Genomic DNA, 7,338 nt, shown 5'->3' on the forward strand with positions numbered 1-7,338 from the left:
GAGCTATTGTATCAAACAAATCCTTCCTTTTTATCATGAAATTATTTGATAACATCTGATTATTTGATAATTGAGTTTTTTCATTAATGGAGGAAAACAGCAATGTTGGAATCAAATCATTTTACACACTAAGCAACACTTTCAATGTTCAGAAGAGATGTAGAACGCTCTCATGTGGAATTGTATCAAACAAATCCTTCCCTTTTATTATGAAATTATAAAGGCTTAATAAGTAAAGATTTCACCCGATCTTTGGGTCTCAAGATGTACGACACCATACCCATCTCCATATTGGTACATGCATTGTGCCATTCGAGCAAGGTTCATTGCAACACTGACACTAATATAAGCTTGGGAGATATGGGGATTAGCAAATTGATATATATATTTTTTCCATGCATTGCTAATTAAATTTCTTATTTATTCACGAGCTTCTTCTTTTAAAGATTTTATTTCATACATGTAACACTAAATTGATTTAGAAACATCTCCTCTTTTTAATTTATCTTGTAAGTAAGAAATAAAAAATTAGTATAAATACTAAGAAAAAAAACCATCACAAATAACCATTTTTACCAATATGAAAATGAAAGATGTAAATAATTTACACACTGAAATAACTAATTGATATAGAGATTTACTAAAAAATATACCAGCCATGGATTTTTAAGATGAAAGAGTAGGTGCTAAGGTGGAGATCGAGCCTTTTACCAACATTTCAAAAGTAATTTATTGGGCCAAATGAAAACCTAATGAGTAATAAGAGACCCATTTATAATTAAAGTATGCATAATATGCCTTAAAATTCATTGTATTACTTGGGCAAGTCAGAGGCCCAGGCCCAGAGACAGAGGATCCATGGCTGAAAATTGAGCAAAGCAAGGGAAAGTTGCAAAACAAATATCTTCAATCATTTAAAACTCAAATAGATAAACTCTACTTATTTAACTTGTTTGATTTGACTGTTAGTTGAAATAGAATTTACAGAATCCACTGATGGAAAGAGAGATTAATTCTCGCATTATCTAATTACTGAAGAGAATGTTAAAAAATAATTTTGCTCGACCTTTTTATTTAAGTTACGAGAAAGTGAGCATTAACTGCTCTATTTACCAACAAATGATTGAATAACATGATATTTAGGAACTGAACTGGAACCATATATCTAGGAGAGGAAACTATGTAAAGGAGAGGCAGAAGTCTAGCATACCGAGGAGGTTCCAAGATCATCAGCAAGGCGTAAAATCATGGATGACCATCGACTTATATCTGGGTATTCCTCCATGAATTGTGAGGCCTCCTCTGTTGTTGGATTGGAAACATAAAAATATGCATGAACTAGAATCACTGGTGCTGAAATTGAAATCCATGCATTATCCATGTATTCTTGAAGAGTTGGTGTATATCCACTGAAGTACCACTTAGCCTCCAATAAATATGATTTACATAAGTCCGCCCACTGAAAATTAACCATGGTCTTATATTCCCAAAAAGAAAAAGGTGCAAAAATGAAGAGAGCATATTTGAAAAATAACTATCTAATTCAGAATCTAACTTTAGTTGGGTTTTTTATTAATTGTTTTATCAAATCTAGCCTAGCCTCCTCATCAATCTAGGGACCTAGAATCTAACTAGAGTTAGATTTTATTTTAAAATGTTTTTAACATTGATCTCGAAGGTTGATTTATAACCTAATTGATTACATCAAATTCAAATATAATCTGGCCAAAACCAATGAATTATTTTCAAAAACATTAGAAAAACAAAGATAAACCAAGATTCATCGAATGATCAAATTAATTCAAACCTTAAACCAGATTTGACAACTATGAAAATAACACTAAAATTAAAAAATAAGCAAATACCGTTTTCTTCAAGTAAGGTAGGATGTCTACTCCTTGATATTTAAGAATATCATAAGCCATTTGGTTAACTGAATTATACAACACGAGAAAACATAATTTCATATAGTCCGGAAGCCGATCCATGAAACTAAGATCCCATCTGAAATGCGAACATAAAAATATTTTTAATTAATTTTTTTTTTTTATAAAAGAAGAAAAAAAACAAGTGAGCAAATTCTAATATATAGCATTATAAATGTGCCCCAGAGGCCAAGAAATAGGTGCTGCACAAACCTTACAACGGCATCTGTGAATAGCTCAAGCTCATCTAAGGTACCATAGACATCATAAACATCATCAATTGTTGTTATAAGTGAATTAACTTTTGTTAGCATTCTCCTGCAATTACCAAACTGAGGTTCAAATATGACCCCCACAGTCCATAAGAAATTCTCCACCAGCCTGTCCCTGTTTAAGTTTTTTTTTTAATTTCTTAATATCTTAAAAACTTTCAAAATTTCAATGATTGATTTTTTTTAATGTTTTGAATTATTTCTATATTTTGAATTCTCTAATGTACTGTATAAAAGTGAGGAAATCTCTTTCATATCGGCCACTTGTAGAATTGATTCAAACACAGTGAGCATTTGAGATAGTTAGATAGATAGATAGAGAGAGAGAGAGAGAGAGAGAGAGAGAGAGAGAGAGAGAGAGAGAGAGAGAGAGCGAAGCAGACTATCAATATGGAGTAGTACGTGAAAATTTAAACTTAGGCGACTTCCCTGTTTGAAATGTAATCTATAAGGGAAAAAGAGTAGTCACAGTCCAAATGCAGGTAAAACGTAGGCGGCTTCCCTGTTAAGAAAAGTTAGCTTATAGATGGCCATGATCAAAACTTTTGATTGAGTAGAATTATAAATAAGATTGAACCTTATATTGGCAATAATCTTGAATCTGATTTTCGAAAAGATAGAATGATGTTTGGCAATAATCTTGAATCTAGTTAACCGGGTTTTGATTGAAAAATGATGGTCTTGACCCGAAATAGCCTGAAAAATCATTTTTTACCCCGGTCGACATGGTTTGACTTATATTAACTCGGTGGACTCGGTTTTGATAAAAAACGATGATTTTGACCGAAAATGACGGTTTTGACCCGAAACGTCATGAAAACCCATTTTTTACCCTAGTCGACATGGTTTGACCCATATTGACCTGGTGAAATCGGTTTTATGGAAAATGATGGTTTTGATCGAAAATGACGGTTTTAACCCGAAACGTCATGAAAACTCATTTTTTTACTTTGGTCGACATAGTTTGACCCGTATTGACCCGGTGGACTCGGTTTTGACCCGAAACGTCATGAAAACTCATTTTGTACCTTGGTCGACATGGTTTGACCCGTATTGACCCGGTAAAATTAGTTTTTATGGAAAGATATGGTTGACTCGAGAAAAATATATTTTGAATTTTTAACTTTTTTCTTAATTTTTTTGGATTTTTATGAATAATAATAAAAATAAAATAACATTTAAGAAAATCTTAGTGAATCAAAAATTGTGTTACAACAATGAAAATGAAAGATGTAAATAATTTACACTGAAATAACTAAGTGATATAGAGATTTACTAAAAAATATACCAACCATGGATTTTTAAGATGAAAGAGTAGGTGCTAAGGTGGAGATCGAGCCTTTTACCAACATTTCAAAGTAATTTCTTGGGCCAAATGAAAACCTAATGAGTAATAAGAGACCCATTTATAGTTAAAGTATGCTTAGTATTCTTTAAAATTCATTCTATTACTTGGGCAAGTCAGAGGCCCAGGCCTAGAGACAGAGGATCCATGGCTGAAAATTGAGCAAAGCAAGGGGAAAGTTGCAAAACAAATATCTTCAATCATTTAAAACTCAAATAGATAAACTCTGAATAGTTATTTAATTCTTGCATTATCTAATTACTGAAGAGAATGTTCAAAGACAATTTATTTCATTTTGACTCTCTCAGTTCCTACGGGATGCTCCATTTATGATATTAGTAGAAATCCATGCACTTCGTCAGAGAAATTTAAAATAAAAATAAAAATGAAATGATTCAATACATGACTTTGTTTGCTTGAAATTGAAGTCTTGACAAAATTCCTTTTAATCCCTAGTTTTCAAAAAAAATTATTTTAAAATGTTTTGTTCCATGTCCAATAAAAATTAAAATTTAGTCTTTATGATACCTTTTGTAATTAGATTCTTGCATAATTACTCTTAATTATGTAACGGTTTACTCTTAATATAATGAGTTGTTAAATTATAATATTTTATTATGTTATAATTGTTGGAAATGTTACAAAAAATGACCCAAAGTCAGCGATGCCATGGTGGTTGATGGCAATTGCAAAATTCTATTTCTAATCAAGCCATATTCAAGAACCAAGAGGACTTTTGAAGAGGAGACATGCTGAACAAATCCTTCTAGCTCCAAGACTGCAAGCCTCTCATGTTCTCTCCTGCTCTGCCATTTTCAGAAACTAATCCTTAATATTGTCAAACTATTGGAGGCAAGATTATCAACTATGATAATTTAATATATTTTTTTTCCCTCTTTTCAAGAACAAAATCATTTTCTCTATTTTTCATATATATGCTGTCTATATAATTCCATCAATGCTTTAACAATTTAATGTAAGTATTCATAATCCACGATATATACTTCTATTTAATGTAACTAAATAAAATTAGTTTTTTTTAACAATTAAATAAAAATAATTTAGTCTAAAATAATGAAATTTCCATCCCCACGATCATATTTTCCAAAAAATTAAAGCTTGGAGAGAAATTTCGATTTTTTTTGTTAAGGCTTCCTTAATTGCCTTGCTTGAGCCATAAAACAAAGAGTAATTTCGAAATTTCCCTTTTTAAGTTTTTTTGAATTTGTTATAATTTTTCACAATTTCAATGATTGAACTTTTTTTTTTATGTTTTGAATTATTTCTAAATTTTTAATTTTCTAATGTACTGTATATCTTTCATATCGGCCACTTGTAGCATTGATTCAAACACAGTGAGCATTTGAGATAGATAGAGAGAGAGAGAGAAGCAAACTATCAATATGCTGTGGTTCATGAAAATTTGAACGCAGTGTAAAACGTAGGCGGCTTCCCTGCTAGGAAAAGTTAGCTTATAGATGGCCATGATCAAAACTTTTGATTGATTGAGTGGAATTATAAATAAGACTGAACCTTATACAGTGTTTGGCAATAATCTTGAATCTGATTTTCGCAAAGATAGAATGTAGACCACATGTTATATATATAGTGTAATGGTTTATTATTATTTTTTTAATATATATAATGCTAGTAATATGATAAGCTATTAAATTACAATATTTCATTTATTTATAATTTTCAAAATAACTCAACAAACATAAAAATATAATGGACCATATTTACATTACATTGCATTACATATTATAAAACATATCATTAGAAATTTTTATATATATAAATGCTTTGTGGATGTTGCACGTCACCCGCGTAGCGTTGGCTGATGATTTTTTTTCGTTTCGTTTGCTTGATTCGTTGGGAGTCGCCACCTAGTATTTAATTGAGGGTCACTAGGAAACCCGAATGTACTAGTCATTTTTTGCTGATGATATCAAATTTGATCCTCAAACTTTTGATTGCTATATATATTTTGTTTTGAATATTTATTTTCAATTTCATCTCTTAAAATTTTTATTTTTATATTAATTTTGGTTCTTATTTTTATAATTGCTATTTGCTTTTATGCTTATCATTTTTTTATTGAAATTTTTTATCTATCAAATTTGGTCCTCATTCTTTTGATTGTTACTTATTTTATTTGAAATAATTTATGAAATGTTGATTATTATTATTTTTAATTTCTTCATCTTTTATTTTTTAATGTTTTAGATTTGATCTCTATTATTTTGATTATTATTTATTTTATTTGAGATAATTTATGAATTTTTTTTCAATTTCATTCTCATTCAACTTTTTAATTTATAAAGATTTGTTCCTCATTATTTTAATAAACTTGAGAAAAATAAAATATTAATAAGTTATTTTCCAGCTCATTTTCCATAAATATAACCAAACACTAGAAAAATATTTTCCAACTTATTTTCCATTACACTACCAAAACATCAGAAAATACTTTTCTCGGAATTCAATTTCCCCGGAATTCACTTTCCAATATCTTAAAACTTTCAAAATTCAATGATTGATTTTTTTTTTTAATGTTTTGAATTATTTTCTAATGTACTGTATAAAAGTGAGGAAATCTCTTTCATATCGGCCACTTGTAGAATTGATTCAAACACAGTGAGCATTATATATATATATATATAAATATATATATATATATATATATAGAGAGAGAGAGAAGAGAGAGAGAGAGAGAGAGAGCCAATAGTCTGGCAGATTGTATGGCTAAGCAAGGAGTGCGCAGATCCAGTGATTTCATTGCTTAGTTTTGATTCATCTCTCAGATTATGTCTATCAGGCTAAATGTGCATCTCTTCAGAGGTCTAGATTCATGCCAAAAATTAAATTGGAGACTCTTGGAAGCTTCTCCTAGACTTTGCAAGTAATGGTTATCTTGAGTAGATTATATTGTTGCTTTCTTAGACTATATCTGATGTTTTGTCCTCTTTGTACGGACTTTGCTTTGATTGGTAGTTCCTGTAAAATCGATATGCGGCAGGCTTTGTAATTTTTCATGCCGCCAGGCTATGGCATTTAATGAAATCATATACTACTCAAACACACAGAGAGAGAGAGAGAGGTAAATGAAAATTTAAACTTAGGCGACTTCCCTGTTTGAAATGTAATCTATAAGGGCAAAAAAGCAGTTCACAATCCAAATGCATGTAAAACGGCGGCTCAACACTTTTGATTGATTGAGTAGAATTATAAATAAGATTGAACCTTATACAGTGTTTGGCAATAACCTTGAATCTGATTTTTCGAAAAGATAGAATGTAAACCACATGTTTATAAATATGTGGAGGGGTTATGAAATCATAGACTTAGAAATCAATCCAATTTTTGTTTTATGTCATTGGGATTGATTGATTTGAATTAGAGCTTCAAATTAGTGTAATGTATACTTGTGTATGTATATATATGTATTTGAATGTAAGTGACATGCATGAAATAGCAGATTAAGACAGAATTATATTTTGAATTATATATATTGTATTTGAATGTAAGAGTGACATGCATGAAATATGAATTCTTATTCTTATCGGATAAAAACCTAACTATTCTAATATCTATATATAAAAAAACTATTTTTTTTAATATCGATAATATATCTTACATATAAGTTTATAAATCCTAGATACTAAAAGAAAACAAAATATTTGTTTTGGTATTTTTAAAATATAGACTAGTTCTCATAACTTTAATAAATTGGTTATTAAAACCCTGAAAAATGCATGCTATCACATATTTGTGTCACACCCCGTACAAAAAATTT

The 7,338-nt window shown here is 29.8% G+C and overlaps 1 pseudogene; it reads right to left on the reverse strand.

The window, feature by feature from the left end:
• Positions 1-215: 215 nt before the first annotated feature.
• On the reverse strand, positions 216-2,731 carry LOC118053878 (terpene synthase 10-like; annotated as a pseudogene).
• Between the last annotated feature and the right edge of the window lie 4,607 nt (positions 2,732-7,338).

This window comes from Populus alba, chromosome 19 (genome assembly GCF_005239225.2).
Source record: "Populus alba chromosome 19, ASM523922v2, whole genome shotgun sequence".
Lineage (NCBI taxonomy): Eukaryota > Viridiplantae > Streptophyta > Magnoliopsida > Malpighiales > Salicaceae > Populus > Populus alba.